Genomic DNA, 17,638 nt, shown 5'->3' on the forward strand with positions numbered 1-17,638 from the left:
GTAGAGCTGAAGGATCGCCAGCAATAGGAGACGGAGGGCGAGCTGCAATTTCACTCACACCTGACGTTGATGGCACAGATTCTGGTTCCTTGCTGGATTCAGTTCTATCTACCCTCTTAAAAAAACGATCCAGTGAGGTCTGGGTAGTAGCTCTTTTTTTCTCGTCATAGATGACATGGTGGCCCTGGATTGCATTCTGAACGGCTGCTGCAAACATCCTGTACCATTCTACGTTCGGGTCCTGTGCCTCAAAAACTAACAGTGCCTCCTCAGATAAAGAAAATCCCCTTGCCATTTCCTGCATCATGAATATCTTCAGTTCTTCAGTTACTTCTTCCTCTTGTCTCTCTTTGTCCTTTCTCTGGGCACGTTGTTCGCATCTTTGAAAATTTGCAACTTGAAGGTTCGTATGTAGGGGACTTACTGTACCCACCAACAGAAGAATGGATAAACAAACTTGTTATGTTTGCAAAATGGAACACTACTCAGTAATAAAGAGGAATGAACAGTGTGACTGACTCTCAAAAACAGTGTGTTTAACAAAAAAGCCAAGCACAAAAGATGACACATGATAAGATTTCATCGACATGAAGTTGTACAACAGGCAAAACTCATATATAGGGATAAAAATTAGAATAGAGATTGCTAGTGGGGGAATGAAGATTGAGAAGGAGAGTGAAAGAAGTTTCTGAGGGGGTTGGAAATGTTCTATATCTTGATTTGGGTGGTGGGTGCGTGAATATTTATAACTTACAGAATTGTATCATTTAAGGTCTCTGGGCATTTCAACAGATATAAATTTTTCCTCAATTTTAAAATGTACTCTGGAAATACAGCACATTCCATAGTCAGGCAATACAGCAAATAATGCAATAGGCATTCTCAAGTCAGTACCAGAAGTTATTACCAGATATTAGCCTTCAGATATTACCAGAAGTGTCTAGTCTCCGGATTTTCTGACTTAAGTCAAAACTTCAAAAACAATTCTAATTCCTAAAAGTGAGGGTGGTCCCCAGAGTAGTAACAGGAAAGAAAAAGGCCCAAGGATAGTGATTTGACATGATTCCTGGAAAATAAACAAAGAATCAATTGAAAAACTGCAGTGGCAATTTAGAAAACCAGTTACAAAATGAAGTTGTAAAAAGCAATAACTTTCTTATAAAACATAAGCTATTAAAATATAAGAGGGAAATATTTTAATAACACCAAAAATATAAAATGCCTACCAATAAATTTCAAGGAAACGTACAGAATGCATGTGAAAAAAAAAAGCTACTAAACCATACTAAGAAGCATAAAAGAATAAATGGAGAAACATCCAATGTTTCTGGATAAAAAGACTCATTACAAAAACATCAATTCTCCCTAAATTAACATAGAAAATATCTTCCTAATCAAAATCTCAACGTGATTTTTCTTTAACCTTGACACAATTGTTATTTATAACAATAAAGATACAATGAAACTGTCACCAGAATAAGCAAACCAATAGAACAAAAAAGAAATCCCAGAAACATTTCTAAATATATATTGTGATGTAGAATATAATGATTTTGTTATTTCAAAAATTGGAGACAGAATAATTTATTCAGTACATGTGGCTAGAACAACGGGATAACTGTTTGTGAAGAAAAGAATAATTTGAGATTCCTAGATTCTATCTTACCCCAAAATAAATTTCAGATGGCTGAAAATAAGAGACAAAACTATAAAAGCATCAAAAGAATAAGTGAATATTTGTATGATTTTAGATTAGGAAAACTATAATATTAAAAAATAGAAGTAATGTTTTCTGAGATAACCTGACAATTAATATATTTGAATATATAAAATTCTATTTTGGTAGGTCTAAAAATACAATTAAATGCAAACGACAAATAAAAATGGAAAGATTCTGCAACATCTATGATAGATAAAAGTAAGTTAATGTTCTTAATATATAAACAGCTTTCCCGAATCAATGAAAACATATACTTCTAGAACATGGTTTCTCAACCTCAGCACTATTAATACTTTGGATAATTCCTTATTGTGGGGACCTGTCCTGAGCACTGTAGGATGTTTAGCAGCATCCCTGGCCTCTACCCACTAGATTAGCATCTTCCCAGTTGTGACTACCAAAAATGCCTCCAGACATTGCCAACTGTCCCCTGGGAGGCAAAATCAATCCTAGTTGAGAACCATGGATCCAGAAGAAAATTTTCAGGATTTTTCTCTGGTGGTGGCATTACCTTTCATTGAGAAAAGCAGATGAGAGATAAAAATATATAAATAAAATGAATATTTATATCTGTCTTCCAAGTTAACCAAGCCTCAGAATTCTGTGGGTGCTAATGTGTCTACATTAATCATAATAACTAAGATTTAATCAGGGCTTGCCTCTTCTTGTTCAGACAGGAAGTCCATCCTCTTCAAGTGTCTTACCAGATCATGGAAGTGCCAGAGTGTGTCACAAATCCCCCCCACCTTCCCCCCAGTTTCCTTCTGCTGCTGCCACGCCTGCCTCCACATATGTGGTCCATCTTCAACTCTTGTCAGGCATCTCCATGGATCTTTGCAGTCCTTTCTAACATGCAGCAGCTACCTGCCACTGTTCCCCTGCAACTGAGAGAAGCTGGGACCTGGGATCCTTTGCTGTAATGCTTGCACCTGGGCAAACCTCTCTTCAAGCAACGAAATACAAAGAAACTATATGGGACTAAAAATAACTGTGTGCATGCGCAGTTGGGGCAAATTATGGACAAAAAGATACAAAAGACCAAAAATCTCAACTGCCACTTCTGAAGAGCCAGGGGCAAAAACAGTGTGTTGGGAGCAAAAGCAGGGTACTGAGCATGCCCCCTGCACACAACACCACCTAAGGGGTGGGCAAAACACCTAAGCCACCCCTTTGGCCCGACCCCTGGACCCGACCCTACCCTCACCCCGTATAAGGAGCCAGCTCGCTCCACTTCAGGGAGTGAGCTAGGGAACATGTTGTTTGTTCTCACTCCCCGCTGCTGCAGCAGGGGCCCCAATAAAGCCTTGCCTGAATTTCTTGTCTGGCCTCCAGTCAATTTCTATTGATTGGGGAAGACCAAGAACCCTGGTCAGTATCACAACCACAAATCAGGGAAGCCCCCACCATCCCAAAGCTTCATGGAGGTTTGACATGACAGGGGGTCGAGAATCTTTCTATGCTTACATTCCAGCCTGTCAGAAGGAGTCCAATATCTGTGCTGCTTAGACTATTATGCTTCACGCTTTTATAATGTTTTTGGTGAAAGGCTCTTTGTTTTATTAACCTCTTGTTCCCCAGAGTCTAAAAGGGTTTGGGCCAGGAGATCAAGGTCAGGGCCAAAGGCCGGTTTGCTCCCAGTTGCCTCTCCCTGTGCTGCTGCAGGAAGCCCTCACTGGCTCCCGTACAGCCCATGCGGCTTCATCTGCCCCTCAGGAAGTGTTTCACCTACAGAGTTCTCAGGTGGACCTGCTCCCTTCACTCACCTGACAAGCTAAGAAATGTCTGGATCTTCCTTAAATTCAAACCAGGAGCCCACACCCCTAGAAAAAGTGGTGGGGAAAAAAAATACATGGGAAAGTTCCCTGGAGGTCTCCTTGGAGAAATGGTTCATTCCGGGCTGGGGCTGGGAAAGGTCAGGATGAGCTTGAAGCAGCTTGCTGGACCATAACGTAAGGAAGTCCACAAAAGATGGTGAGGCCAGGAGCCTGTTTGAAGGGGCTCCCACTGGCCAAACCTGGTATGTTATGAGCAACCCCCAGATAGTATTTTTATAATCCATAGGATAAAATAATAACCAGAGGTCTATGATGATATACAAGAAAATGAATAGACAAATAAGAAGAAATAAATGTAAGAGAAGGAAACACTCTTTTTTACAGTAGATTGTCACCTAATAAATATACAAGGTCTTTATCTCACAGATGAGGCCATGGATGGCTTTTTAGTTTTCTTTTAGCCTATCAGTATTTCCTAATTCTTGTTACTTTTTACCATGAATCATTGCCTATATAATAAAAATGCAAAAAGTCACCTGTGGTAAATCTCTTGTAAAGATATGCTCATGTTCTATTTCTTGTGGGTGATATTTGTCTCCTACTTTGATGCGAATGAGTTTTTGGTAGGCCTTATCTTATGTGTCTGTTTCCTGTTATGTTAGAAAGAGGGCAAGTCTTCTTAGCAGGGCCACCCTGCTCAAAGGCCCCCCGGCGGAGGTGGTGAGTGGGGCTGAAACCCAGCTGCTGATCTGCCTGCTAAGCTGTGATGAACAGTGTGGGCATTTCCCCACAGGGCCTCTGCATTCTAACTCACTCACGGCCCTGTCCTAGCTTGCTATGACCTTCAAAAGATTCTGGGCGGGTCCCTTGCAGTTTACCTGGTTACTGTTAGAATTCTCTTCTTCAGTCTTAAGATCAAAGCCTGGTAGTGTAAGCAGCCATGTCAGCTCAGCCATCCGGCACTAAAGGTCTCCAGAGGTTGAAGTCAAGAGCAGTCTAGGAGGAAAGGTCATCTCTTCAAGTGGCCTCCTCCCCAGAGTTTGGTAAACCTGCTGGGCATGAGGTCTGATTTCCTAGTTCTCTGCTCCAAGCATGTGGCTTGGCCATGTCAAGATTCCTGCCACCCTGGGCACGGAAGAATGTCTAGTTTTTTAAAGAAGTGGTTCTCCTATTATCGAGAAGCTGGGCCAGGTAATAAACCCTGCCATCCACAGGCTTTCTACTTCGTGAGGGTCTACTGGTCCTTTCAGAAGCCACCAACAAACGTTGGTCCCCACTGGTAATAGGGTTGCCCCCGTCTTTTACTGGAACCACTGTCACATGTAACGCTTCCTCCTTCTGATTTGGAGTCACTGGTAAAATACCCCTCTGGTCCCTCTACTCTGCATCACTTTCTGGGGAAGAAAAGGCACTGCTTAACAACTTCCTTCAGCATGAACCCACCTACACTGTAGATAGAAGCAATTCCTCAAAGCTTAGGGCATGCAGTGGACATGCTTCCCAAACCTCAACCGTGCTATAGGTTTTTTTCTCTGTTTGAAGTTTTCTTGGATTATTTCCATCAGTGTATTTTCTGGGAGGGTAGAGTAGAAAGGAGGATAGACATTGAGAGGGGGCTTTTCAGAATAATTTGCCTTTAGGCATGTGCTTCTAGAGAGAGGCTGGTGGAGAAGCTAGTCCTTCGGGAGAGGAGGTACAGTGACCACTAGGCTGAGAACTCTAGGTCTTAGGAGAATCCAAATAATGCATGACCCAAGGCATAGACCACCTCACCACCACTGCGACGCGTCCTGGTTGTATTAATCCTTGCCAACATGACTAGGACCAAAGCAAGAAAGGAAGGGAGGAATGTGGAAGTGAGGGAGGGAGGAAGGAAAGAAGGGAAGAAAGAGAGAGAAAGAAAAGAAAAAAAGAAAAAAAACTGGAAGTAGATAAAGAGGTTGAAGATGTCCAAAGGTTGTAGGTACCAAGAAGAAACCTTCTAATTCCTCATGTCAAATGGATGCACTGATCCTGCCATCTGAGAGCACAGTCTTTCCCAGTTTAAAGAAAACCACAATCACTGATCGGCAGTATTGTACCCATTCTCGACCTTGAGCTGCCTTTGTGTCAACTGTAGCTACATCTCAATGGCTATAAGGGTGTGGTTGAGGTGCTGAGGGAGAAGGAGGATGGACAGACAAGGTGATGACGTTCGGTCAGGTGAAAGGGCATGCAAAAAAGACAGGGAGGGAAGAGAGAAAGAGCACGTCTAAATGGAAGGTTGTAAGTAGTGAAGAGTGGTTACTAACAGGGTCCATTTTAGTGGAATCGTGAGAGATGATTCTGGAAAGGTAGGCAGGGGCCACAACGTGAAGGATCTTATGGACTTTGCCTTGTACACGATGGGAAGTCAAAGAAGGATTTTAAGGAGATAAGGAACAAAGACAGTTGACCCTGGTGACAGGTGGGGGGATGGATCTGCCTAAGGTGCCAGAAGTAACTGATGACAGCACCAAGTCTAGAACTCAGCTCATTGTAATTCCATATTGTTTATCTTTCTTCTATGCTTTGCACTGTGTGTGTGTGTGTGTGTGTGTGCGTGTTGAGAGAGAAGGGGCAAGACTGGCAAAGTTTGGAGAGAGATGATGCTCATTAATTAATTCAACAACCATTTTGTTGCTGGGTTGAGCAAACTTGAGTGGTGATATGAAAAGGGCAAAAGTGCTTTAAAATCTGGGAAAGGGAATCCATTTCTGGTGCATTGGTTTTGATTATTTCTCAGCTATATAAACATCCAAAGAGATGACCTCATTTATTCCACAGGCATGACCAAAAATTATGGCACAGATGTTCTGAAATAAACAATGTCAGTGCAAGCACATAGCTGCACAGCCCTGTAATGGCCCCAAGAAGAGCTTAGTCTTTTTTTTTTTTTTCTTTTTTTTTTACGTAAACCACAAGTTAAGGCTAAGTCAGAAAGAAAATAGAAAACTTTCTTCATCTGCTCTGTTCTTGGTTTCATGTTTTATGGATGGCCCGGGAGGCCCTCCGCACGCCTTCCTCCACTCAGGAATTTGTGGAAATAGCATTTCTCCTGTTGACAGGATTCTGCTGAGAACCGAATTTTCTGCCATTTTCATTACTTTTTTCTAAACGTTCCACGATTCTGCTTTTTACAGACAGCCTTCCATTTGATACTGGTTGTAGCTACTCTCAAAGTAACATTTACCTCCAAAAGACTGTAAATTGTACATTTTTGACCCTGGAATTCTTCCTGGACTTTACTAAGAGCAAGGGTTATGCCCTGTTTTGTTTTGTTTTTTCCCCAAAAATCTCCCACAGTACCCAGCACGTGCCACAACACATAGTAGGTGCTTTATTCTCAGCACTGCTGTGTGTCTTCCTGGGTCAGAATGCCAAAAGTGATGGTTGCATAAATGGGTGTATTGGGACAAGACAGACGAGACCCTAGCCTGGATTTGTTTCACACTGAAATGGAATTGGAACAAAGCCCAGTTTTGAAGAATAATTAAACATTCTGTCATTCAGTTTGGTGAGGGCTGAGAACCAGATTTAAATTACTTAAATAAACGACCACAGCAAAATATTTTACCCAAGAGCAAACTCATCCCTCCAACAGCTAAGAATGCAGTTGCTTCCATCACCTGCAGGTTTAAGCTGAGATCTGCATGGCCTTTTCATAATTGAGAACTTAGTTACATAAAGAGCTTTCTTCACTCAAGGAAAATGTTCTCCACAATACTTAAAAAAATTCACTTCATTCGTAAGGATCTACAACTACAAAATCTTTTATTAGTTATACTATTATACTAGGCAATGGTTGGATTTTAGACTATTATAATACTTCCCCAGAAATGGCTCCAGGGAAAATATTTTTATTACCTAGCAAAGAAACCTGATTTTAGACCAAGGTATTTCTGCAGAACTTTTTAACGTAACTATTATTCAATAGGTACATAAAATTATATTTATTTATTTATATAGTAATAAGGAGTATACAAAGACCATAAAAATGGAAGTGCCAGTTCTAAATAGTTTACTGTCAAAATTAAGCGGGTGTCACTTCATCTCTATGAACATGGGTATTATTATAGTAGATTTCAGACTGTGGACAGAGTAATAAAATATCCTTACATTGAAACAATAGCTTAATACATGTATGAATTTTATCTTAATACTGTCTACATTCACCAGTCTATTTATTTATTTATTTATTTATTTATTTATTTATTTATTTTACAAACATTTATATGGCAACAAAAATGATCCAGATTGGTGGCTTCCAAGACGAATAAAGTGCTGTCATCACCCTTGAATAAGTCATGTGATAATGAGTTGATACGGAGAAATGGACACTTAGGGAGTGCTTAATATTTCAGTCTCTTCCTCACAGGGGCATGATCAACCCTGTTAACAAAGATGAAGGAGGAGCTCAGAGATGTTAAATTATTTGCCCAAGGAAACATTTATCAGGCCCAATCTAGATAAAAATCCGTGACTGAAAACATATAATTCATCAAAAATTGAAGTACAGAAAAGCCTATATTCATAAAAGAGAAAGATACAGACATTGATTCAAAAATTATATTCTTCTCTCCAAAGTCTCCTTTTCCTTCCCCGACGAACTCACTTGCAACCTAGGTTTTGGGACTAGATGTTTTTCTACACGAATTATTTTTAGCATTTGAGAAACAGATGACTTTTTCAGGAAAGGCAGAGTGGCTCCTATGCGACCAAATCTCCTGTAGAAAACTGTAAGCTCTGGACAAAACTTTTAAAACAACTTCATGGAGGTACTGGAGAGGTACTCCAAACAGGGAGAAACTGTAGGAGACTGGATGCTTGGAGGAAGGGTGTTTTCTATTTTTACTGTTCTTTGCCTGTGGGAAGACTTCAGTCAGCACCATGCAAAGCTGCTAAAACTTAGACAGAAACCCACAAGCTTACACTAGAAACTCTCATCTTTACTGGCTGGAAGAACCAGAGTATGATCACAGCAGGTCAGAAATATCCTAACATAGAACGAGCCAGAGAAGAGGAGTCACAATTTTTTGTGTGTAAACCTTTGAACTACAAATGTATAGGCTGACTCGAAATAGCCCAGCTAAGAATAAAATTACAAAAGAGAGATTTTAACTGCCTCTCGCCTAGGGGAGAAAGAGTTTGGAGTTTGAGCCCAGACAAATTGAATGCCTGCTGAAACAAAGCAAAAAACAAAAACAAAAACCCAAGCTCTTTAGAGGAATATAACAGGGTATATAGTCTCCTAAATACATCTTTCACAATGTTCAGTATGCTATCCAAAATTATTAGACATACAAAGAAACAGGAAAATGTGACCCATATGGAGACTCTGAGGAAGCCTCAGAAGATGTAGGTCCCCCATAAGACAATGCTTACTTTCCTCGGGATTTCTCCATCTCCCCCTCTGACCTGCAGACCAGTACTTAGGGTTGGTGCCCAGCATAAATCCACTGAGCTAAGAATGGTGGCACGAAGATGTAAACACAGATTGCATAACTCCAGAGCCCAGGCTCTTAACCATTTTTACTATACTGCCTTAAATCATCTTGCTACAAAGCATCGAGAACCACTTAGGACTATATTTTTTCCCATATTGAAGCCACTAGCCAGGTGTGACTATTTAAATTTACATTAATGAAAATGAAATAAAATGTAAAAATTCAGTTCCTCAATGACACTAACTCCATTTCAGATGTTCAATAGCCCCATGGCTGGTGGCAGCCTTATCGGTCAGTGCAAATACAGAACATTTCCATCATCACAGAAAGTTCTATTAGACAACACTGGCTTAGAACATACAATGGCAAAAATAAAATCACACTCAGTTATATTAGCAATGATATATAGTGTACTTACCAAAAAACTTATACTCAATGACAAAGCCCATATGAAGAAAAACTCAAAGCTCTATTAAGTGGCATAAAAGAAGAATATCTAAAAGCCATACCATGTTGCTTGGTGTAAGGATTAGTGTCGCCAACTTACTTTGCACATTTAACATTATCTAATTAACATCAGGATATAATTTTTTTTTTCATTACACTTTGACAAAACAAATCTAAAATGGCTCTGGATTGGAAAAATATTAAGAGTAAAGAATGAATGGATATTTTCATGTCTAGATATTAGTGCACTGTATTTGTTTCTTAAGGCTGCTGTAACCAATTACCACAAACTTCATGACTTAGAATGACAGATATTTATTCTTTCACAGTTCTGGAGGCGAGAAGTCTGAAATCCGCCACGGCTATGTTCCCTCCAGGGTGCAGGTAGGGGCTCAATGGGAGAAGCCATTCCTTGCCTCTTCTAGTTTCTGGTAGCTGCCCTGGCACTCCTGGGCTGTGGTCCTATCACTCCATTTTCTGCCTTTTCTTCTATGTATGTCTCCAATCTCCCTCTGCACCCCATAAGGATACTTGTCGTTGGATTTATGACCCATGGGTATGATCCAGGATAAGCTTCTCCTCTCAAAAATCTTTAACTTAATCATAGCTTTTACCATGTAAGGTGACATTTACCCTATCAGTAAGGTGATATTCACAAATTCCAGGGATTAGGAAATGGACATATTTTTTGCTGGGGTCCCCAATCCCTGGGCCGCAGACCGCTGCAGGTCCGAGGCCTGTTAGGAACCGGGGCCGCACAGCAGGTGGTCAGCGGCCTGCGGGCAAGCTAGCAAAGCTTCATCTGCTGCTACCCATCGCTGGCATTACCATCACCCACACCACCCCCGCCCCGCCCCGCCCCCAGCCGTGGAAAAACTGTCTTCCACGAATCCGGTCCCTGGTGCCAAAAAGGTTGGGGACCTCTGTTTTAGGGGGCCACCATTCAGCCCACAATATTTATATTATAAAATATTAATCATTAAAATAGGGTGGAAGTACCAAAAAGAATCTAGGCATTGTAGGAAGTGAAAGATGAGATGAGGTATGGGAGGAAGGAAGGGGCCAGTGAGCATACCATACAAATGTTAATCTCACAAGTATTCACAGTTTTAAAATACTGAATGTTTCCTTTGCTTTTGTCATCATCAAAGATTTTATTTTTAATTAAAAATCCAAAGTTGGCAATGGTGTAAGAAAAGAGTACCATTATACTGCTGACAGCAGTACACATAGAGAGATTTTTAAAGCCATCCTAGAAGACATTTTGGGAACATTAATCAAAGCCCTGAAATGTACATATCCTTTGACCCAGCCATGCACCCTAAGAAAGTAATCAGAGATATTTATAGACATGTATAGACAAAGGAAATCACAGCTCAAATATTTTTAAAAGTAAAACTGAGAGAAAACCCAAATGTCTAACAATGGACAAATGTTTTTCTGAACAATAAGATATCCACCTAATGATGTAGTGAAGAATATAAAATTACAGAGGAGAATGTCATGATATATTTCTGTATGTAAAAAGAGAAGCTTCAAAACAATGTACAGAATGATCTAATTAGTACAGGTTACATACATATGTGGTTATGTATTGTGTGTATATAATTTATTTACAGAATATACACGTGGAACCGAAGAATAGAAGGGGATATACTAAAAGGTTAGTGGAATTAATACATTTGCTAATTCATTGTATTAATTCATTGCATTTTTTAAAACAAAATTTGTGGCTTGAGTAATGATCAGATTTGATAAATATATGACTTGGAATTAATAACTCAATGAACAGTCTTCTGCAGAAAAGAAAATTTATGTCACCCCGAACCAGATGTCAGATAAGAACAAAGTTTTCTTCATCTCAGTTCTATTCAGTTCCAGGTGCTCCAGATCAATTTGGTCTTCAAAGACCTTTATGAAGTAATTTTTTAAAATTCACAGCAGAGCAGAAGCAAATGTTTATATTAAAATTTAAGGAGGGATGCATGATAAAACATGTATAGATGCTAAGAACTGTCACAACGTAAAACTGTATTTTCAAGATAGCAGGAAACCAAAAAAGTGCACAGTTATTTTGCAAAACCGTTGTTCGGGTTTTATTGATTCTTTGTGAGGTTTCTTAATGTGTGCAAAAGAAGTCCCAGACCCATCACTTCACTCCTGTTACCTGTTTATACAGTAACCATTTCTGTGCACTCAGAATTGACCACTGGGTTATTTAACCTCTCTGTTCACTTTAGAACAGAGAAAAGTGACTTTTTGTTCCCCAAGGCAGTTCTCTCCCACTCAGTTTTCTTCACTTGGAAAAAGAAAATTATCAACACCCGTGATGCATAAAATCTCTTGACTCTACAAAAAAATTATGACTACTTTTCCAATCAGAAAAATTTTCTTTTTGCCTAACCTGTTTCCTTTGCCCAATCCTGTCATATCAGAGTTCAGAGCCAGTGTTCAAGGGCCTCAAAAGAGATTTGGTTCTATTATCACGACCTGTGGTTGGTTTCCAGCAGGTTAAGAAGCTTCTTGTATACCAGGAATTTAAAGGAGCCAGTGGGTTTCCTCCAAAACACTTTAAAAAATATCCACCTAGGGCTTCCCTGGTGGCGCAGCAGTTAGGAATCCACCTGCCAGTGCAGGGGACACAGTTTCGAGCCCTGGTCCGGGAAGATCCCACATGCCGCGGAGCAACTAAGCCCGTGCGCCACAACTACTGAGCCTGCGCTCTAGAGCCCGTGAGCCACAGCTACTGAGCCCGCGTGCCACAACTACTGAAGCCCATGCGCCTAGAGCCCGTGCTCCGCAACAAGAGAAGCCACCACAATGAGAAGCCCGTGCACCGCAACGAAGAGTAGCCCCCATTCACCCCAACTAGAGAAAAGCCCGCGCGCAGCAACAAAGACCCAACGCAACCAAAAATAATAAATAAATAAAATAAATAAATTTATTTAAAAAATATTTATTATCCACCTAAAGGACAGTTTGTGTATATGCTTGTACCTTACTTTACTTGGATGGTACCTAGTTAAACATAATTTCATACTAGACCTAGTTAATATTTATACCTTGTTGTTTTTGTTAAGAGTTGTATTTTACGTAGAAAAGGACAGTGGGTAGAAAAGAGCTCTTTGCTGAATGTGCCCACTGCAAAGCCACAGCTGAGTTATGGTGAGACCTCCTAACGTTCTACCAAAGAGAGGCTTTTTCTAAAGAGAGACGCGTGCCCTCCTCTTATCTCCCCGTGTTCCATGACTTGCTCACCCTTCTCTCCTATACCTTTATCATAAGTTTAAATCACAGATAATCATAGATCTGGAGCAGATCTGAGATCACGTTGTACTTGACATCGTTTTTGGACACAAATACAAAGGATGAATTGTTTCAATTATGTTACTTCACACCTAGAAAATGACAATAATAAGTCTACTTACAGCTCTGTGAAGTTCAAAGTTGGCTCGTAGAGTTGATCTTTTGCAAGACTGAATTTATATACACACACGTGCCCATGCACACATCCAAAAGCTCATTTAAATATATTATATTCCAATGGAGACGACTGAACTACTTTGAAGACAGATAGTACTCTTTGTATTATAAGCAGGGTTCAAGGTGACTGGAGGGACAATTCATATTGTATAGAGAAAAGAATGCAATAGTGAGAACGCTTTGAGATTTTGTTACCTACAAGTGATGACCTTGGATAATTCATTAAAGTTCTCTGGGCCTCTGTTTTGCCCTCTGAAAATAGGACTGAACTCTTATATCAGAGATCTCTTTATTTTAACTGCATGCTCATGCACATACTCCGATATTCATGATAGAAGTCATAATAATAGTTATTAGGAAATTGAGCCATGTGAAAAAATAAGGCAATTCAAAATAGATTTTTGGAAACCACTGGATTCAAGTAGACACCCTTCTGGGACATTTCGTGTCCAGAGGAATGGAGCAAGAGCTCAGTTATATGGTAAGTTCTAAGTATATTCAACACAATTCTTTGAATTTGGTTTGGAGAGCCCTCCTGCCACAAACAGCCATGGTGGTGGAAAAAGAAAACAAACACAGTGATTACAGAAAGCTTGAAGGCATCTGTGTTTTATTTCTTGGATTTTGAAGGTTCATTTTCATAGTCCCTGAGTCACCTGAGCCAGTTTCCACCATGGCAACAGTGAAGCCAGAATCATTTGGCACCAAAGATTCCAGCAACAATATTCATATCCATGCCTGTATTACCTTTCCCATCCTGTTCAAGAATGTATTTCAAGGGGCTGTAAACCGCAGCTGCATAATTACGTTGTATGGATAGGTCATTTTGATACATGCTTCTGCTGCTTTTATAATGTTGGAATTTTAAACAGTGATGACAGCGTGTACACTGGAAAACTGTAATGTACTTTTTTTAGAAAGGCGCTTATTATATGCTTATTCCAAAAATTAACATTTGGGTCCCTGTGTACTAGTGTCCCTAGTCACATACTATTGCAAAAAGAAAGAAGAAAGGAAGCACCTTACCCCCATGTTCAGAGTAGCATTGCTTACAGCAGCCAAGATATGAAAACAACCTAAGTGTCCACTGACAGATGAACGAATAAAGAAGATGTGATGTGATATACATATGCACATATATATATGATATACATACAATGAGATACTACTCAGCCTTTAAAAAAAAGAAGGAAATCCTGCTGTTTGTGAAAACATGGATGAATCTAGAGGACATTATGCTAAGTGAAATAAAGCCGACACAGAAAGACAAATACTGCATGATCTCATTTATATGTGAAATCTAAAAAGGTTGAACTCATAGAAGCAGAGAGTAGAACGGTGGTTCCTGGGAACTGGGGATTAAGGGAAATGGAGAGATATATTGGTCAAAGGGTACAAACTTCCAAGTATACATTGGATAAGTTCTGGGGATCTAATGAACAGCATAGTGACTAGAGTTGATAATACTCTATTATGTAACTGAAATTTTGCTAAGAGTAGCTCTTAAGCATTCTCACCACACACACACAATAAAGGTGACTATATGAGGCAATAGCTCTGTTAATTAGCTTAGTCATGGTAATCATTTCACACTGTGTATGTATTTCAAAACATCACTTTGTATACCTTAAATATATACAATTTTTGTCAATCATACTTCAGTAAAGCTGGGGGGTGGGGGAAAAGGGTATGGAATATTTACCTGAAAAAAAGAAAGAAAGAGAGTTCCTAAATGGAAGAATCAGAGAAAAGACCAGAATGGTTATTTCACTACCTATCAAGAAGAGGGGGTCATCATCTGATGTTTTATTATTATTACTGTATTTTGATCCAAGAAAGTATTTTGCATGGACTCCGCAGACACTTTGTAATCATCCCCCCGGTGCCCCTTGTCATAAGGATCAGGTGAGGACTTTACAGAATGGTGCCTAGAAGTTTCCCAAGATAAAAAAAAAAAAAAAAAAAATCTCTCTCAAAATGTACATAAGTTTCTATGTGTTTTGTCTTTAGATTGACTTCAGCTTTCCAGGTCTGATTTTTCTCATCTGAAAAATGGAGATACAAATATTTGTTCCACCTTCTTGTCTGGGTTTTCATGAGAGTTGAATGCTTGGGAAAAGGCAGTGTGTTCAAAACAAGAGGTAAGATGTTAAATGCACAAAGGGCAAAAAAAGCTCTTCTTGACAGGTAAACATCATCGCCCTCCATATGGTTTCACAATCAAATACGAAATTGTGGTTTTCTTGGTGTACTTGTGGTCATTGAGGAAGACCATTCCTTAAAAAACTAAAAATAGAGCTACCATATGATCCAGCAATCCCACTACTGGGCATATACCCAGAGAAAACCATAATTCAAAAAGACACATGCACCCCAGTGTTCATTGCAGCACTATTTACAATAGTCAGGACATGGAAGCAACCTAAATGTCTGTCAACAGAGGAATGGATAAAGAAAATGTGGTGCATATATACAATGGAATATTACTCAGCCATAAAAAGGAATGAAATTGGGTCATTTGTAGAGACGTGGATGGACATAGAGACTGTCATATAGAGTGAAGTAAATCAGAAAGAGAAAAACAAATATCGTGCATTGATGCATAAATGGGGAATCTGGAAAAATGATATAGATGATCCTATTTGCAAAGCAGAAATAGAGACACAGATGTAGAGAATAAATGTATGGACACCAAGGCGGGAAGGGGGAGTGTGGGATGAATTGGGAATTGGGATTAACATATATACACTATTGATACTATGTACAAAATAGATAACTAATGAGAATCTGCTGTATAGCACAGGGAACTCTACTCAATGCTCTGTAGTGACCTAAATGGGAAGGAAATCCAAAAAAAGAGGGAACATATGTATACGTATAGCTGATTCACTTTGCTGTACAGTAGAAACTAACACAGCCTTGTAAAGCAACTATACTCCAATAAAAATTAATCAAGAAAAAAAAAAAAAGACCAGTGATAGAATGAGAACATCTTAAAACTAAGGAGGGCTTTAAAGATTTCCCTATAATCCCTTCATGGTAATGTAAGTGCACTGCAGCCCAGAGGGAAGATGCCACTTGCTGATGGCTGATACTCAGACACAGGCCAAAGCACCAAAAATCAGTTCTCTAAAAGTCAATTGATCAAAAATAAGTTTCCAGAGTGACCAATTCACTTCATCATTATTTTACCAAATTATTCAACCCAACCCCTGCATTGATCCCTATCCCTCTCCCTCTCGGTCCCAGCCTCTGCCTTTGCTTTGGCTTTTAGTGTCCAAATGATTACAACAAACTGTCCTAGACTTTGTTTAAGGAATCTGTCTTTGTTTTTGGTGAATAGGTGATTTTTAGCAAATTTATTTTTTATTTTTTTTGGGCAGATTGACTTTGAGCCTATGAGTTTCTTTTTGTCTTTTAAAATCCATACTTTTAATAAAATATCTGCATACAGTATTCATTACAAAATTAGGAAGCAACCATCAGGAAACTGACATTCAAGATAAAAAATATGTTTTATTGAGAGAAAGGGCAATGGTTTGAGAAAGACTTACCATTTTTATTGGTTCCTAGATAAAAAGCCCAAAGATAACATAGTTCTCAATTTTCAATTTTCAGCCCCTGTTGACCTAGGCTTTTTTCTCCCACTGGCAAAGAAGTCACACCAGTCGTGCAAAAAAAAAAAAAAAAAAAGAGAGAGAGAGAGAGAGAAAAATAGAAGAAAAAAACAGCTGTCTTTATTATCTGTGTCTTTTAAAACTTCAGACATGCTTTTCACATCCATAGTGACTTAATGGAGTCGAACAACCAATTAATGGCTTTAAAACCAGCGGGGATCCTGTTCTACCCCATAACCTGAAATGAATTATTGATAGATGCTTTCAGCCCTGTGTCCTGTCAGATATTTCAAAGTCAATGTCGGCCTGTGCATTTTCTCATTCACCCTCTAGTGAGGTCAAGATTTGTGAAGCGACGCTCCCCCCAAAGGACAAAAGAAGAGTCTGCTCCCTGCAAAGTGTGGAGCTAGACATAATTGGCCTCTCTTTAAACCAAATCTCCGTAAGATATTAGCAACCTCTACATGCATTAGTGAGACCAGTGGCATTATTCCCTCAAAGCAGGTAGAGCACTGCATTTAGCATTTAGAAGGGGAATGACATTAATAAGTCCTTTACAGTTAGAACAATAACTTTTCACTGAAGTTCATGTTTTCTTTCATTCAAGCCTTAGAACCAGCCTGTGAGGTGGGTAGGGCAAATACCATACCAAATGCCTGATATGGAGAAAAGAAAAACCTGAAACCCAGAATTATATAAGCTCCTCTTTTCTCCTTTTCTTTTCTCTTCTCTTTCCCCTCCTCCTCGTTCTTCTTATAATACTTGTGTAACTGTGATAAGTCTGCTTGACAATGTGACAGCTCTAAAGAGGTGATTTTTAATGACTCCGATTTTAACGTCATTCTGCTATAGCCATCTCTGAATTAACCATTTCTTAGCAAAGTAATTAGTACATTATTAAAGTGTTCCTTTTAAGTGTTTCAAACTGACTGGTGGCTTAACGATAAAAACACACTAAAATACAATGGGTAAGTATGTGACAAAATAACCCTTAGAGAACTTCCAAATAAAAGGCACTTAGGGTCATGAAAATATTTTATATACTCAGTTTAAAACTTTGAAAAATCTCTTACTAAAGTAATCTCTTAAAAAGGAACAAAAATTAATTATTGCTAACTACCCATAGGTGTA

The 17,638-nt window shown here is 39.3% G+C and overlaps 1 long non-coding RNA gene across 1 annotated transcript; it reads left to right on the top strand.

The window, feature by feature from the left end:
• Positions 1-920: 920 nt before the first annotated feature.
• LOC309654628 lies at positions 921-14,197 on the top strand. Its single transcript, XR_014260355.1, has 2 exons — positions 921-1,918; positions 2,394-14,197. It is a non-coding gene; the product is annotated as an uncharacterized lncRNA (long non-coding RNA).
• Positions 14,198-17,638: the final 3,441 nt, after the last annotated feature.

This window comes from Balaenoptera physalus (genome assembly GCF_965194825.1).
Source record: "Balaenoptera physalus genome assembly, chromosome: 2".
In the NCBI taxonomy this organism is placed as follows: domain Eukaryota; kingdom Metazoa; phylum Chordata; class Mammalia; order Artiodactyla; family Balaenopteridae; genus Balaenoptera; species Balaenoptera physalus.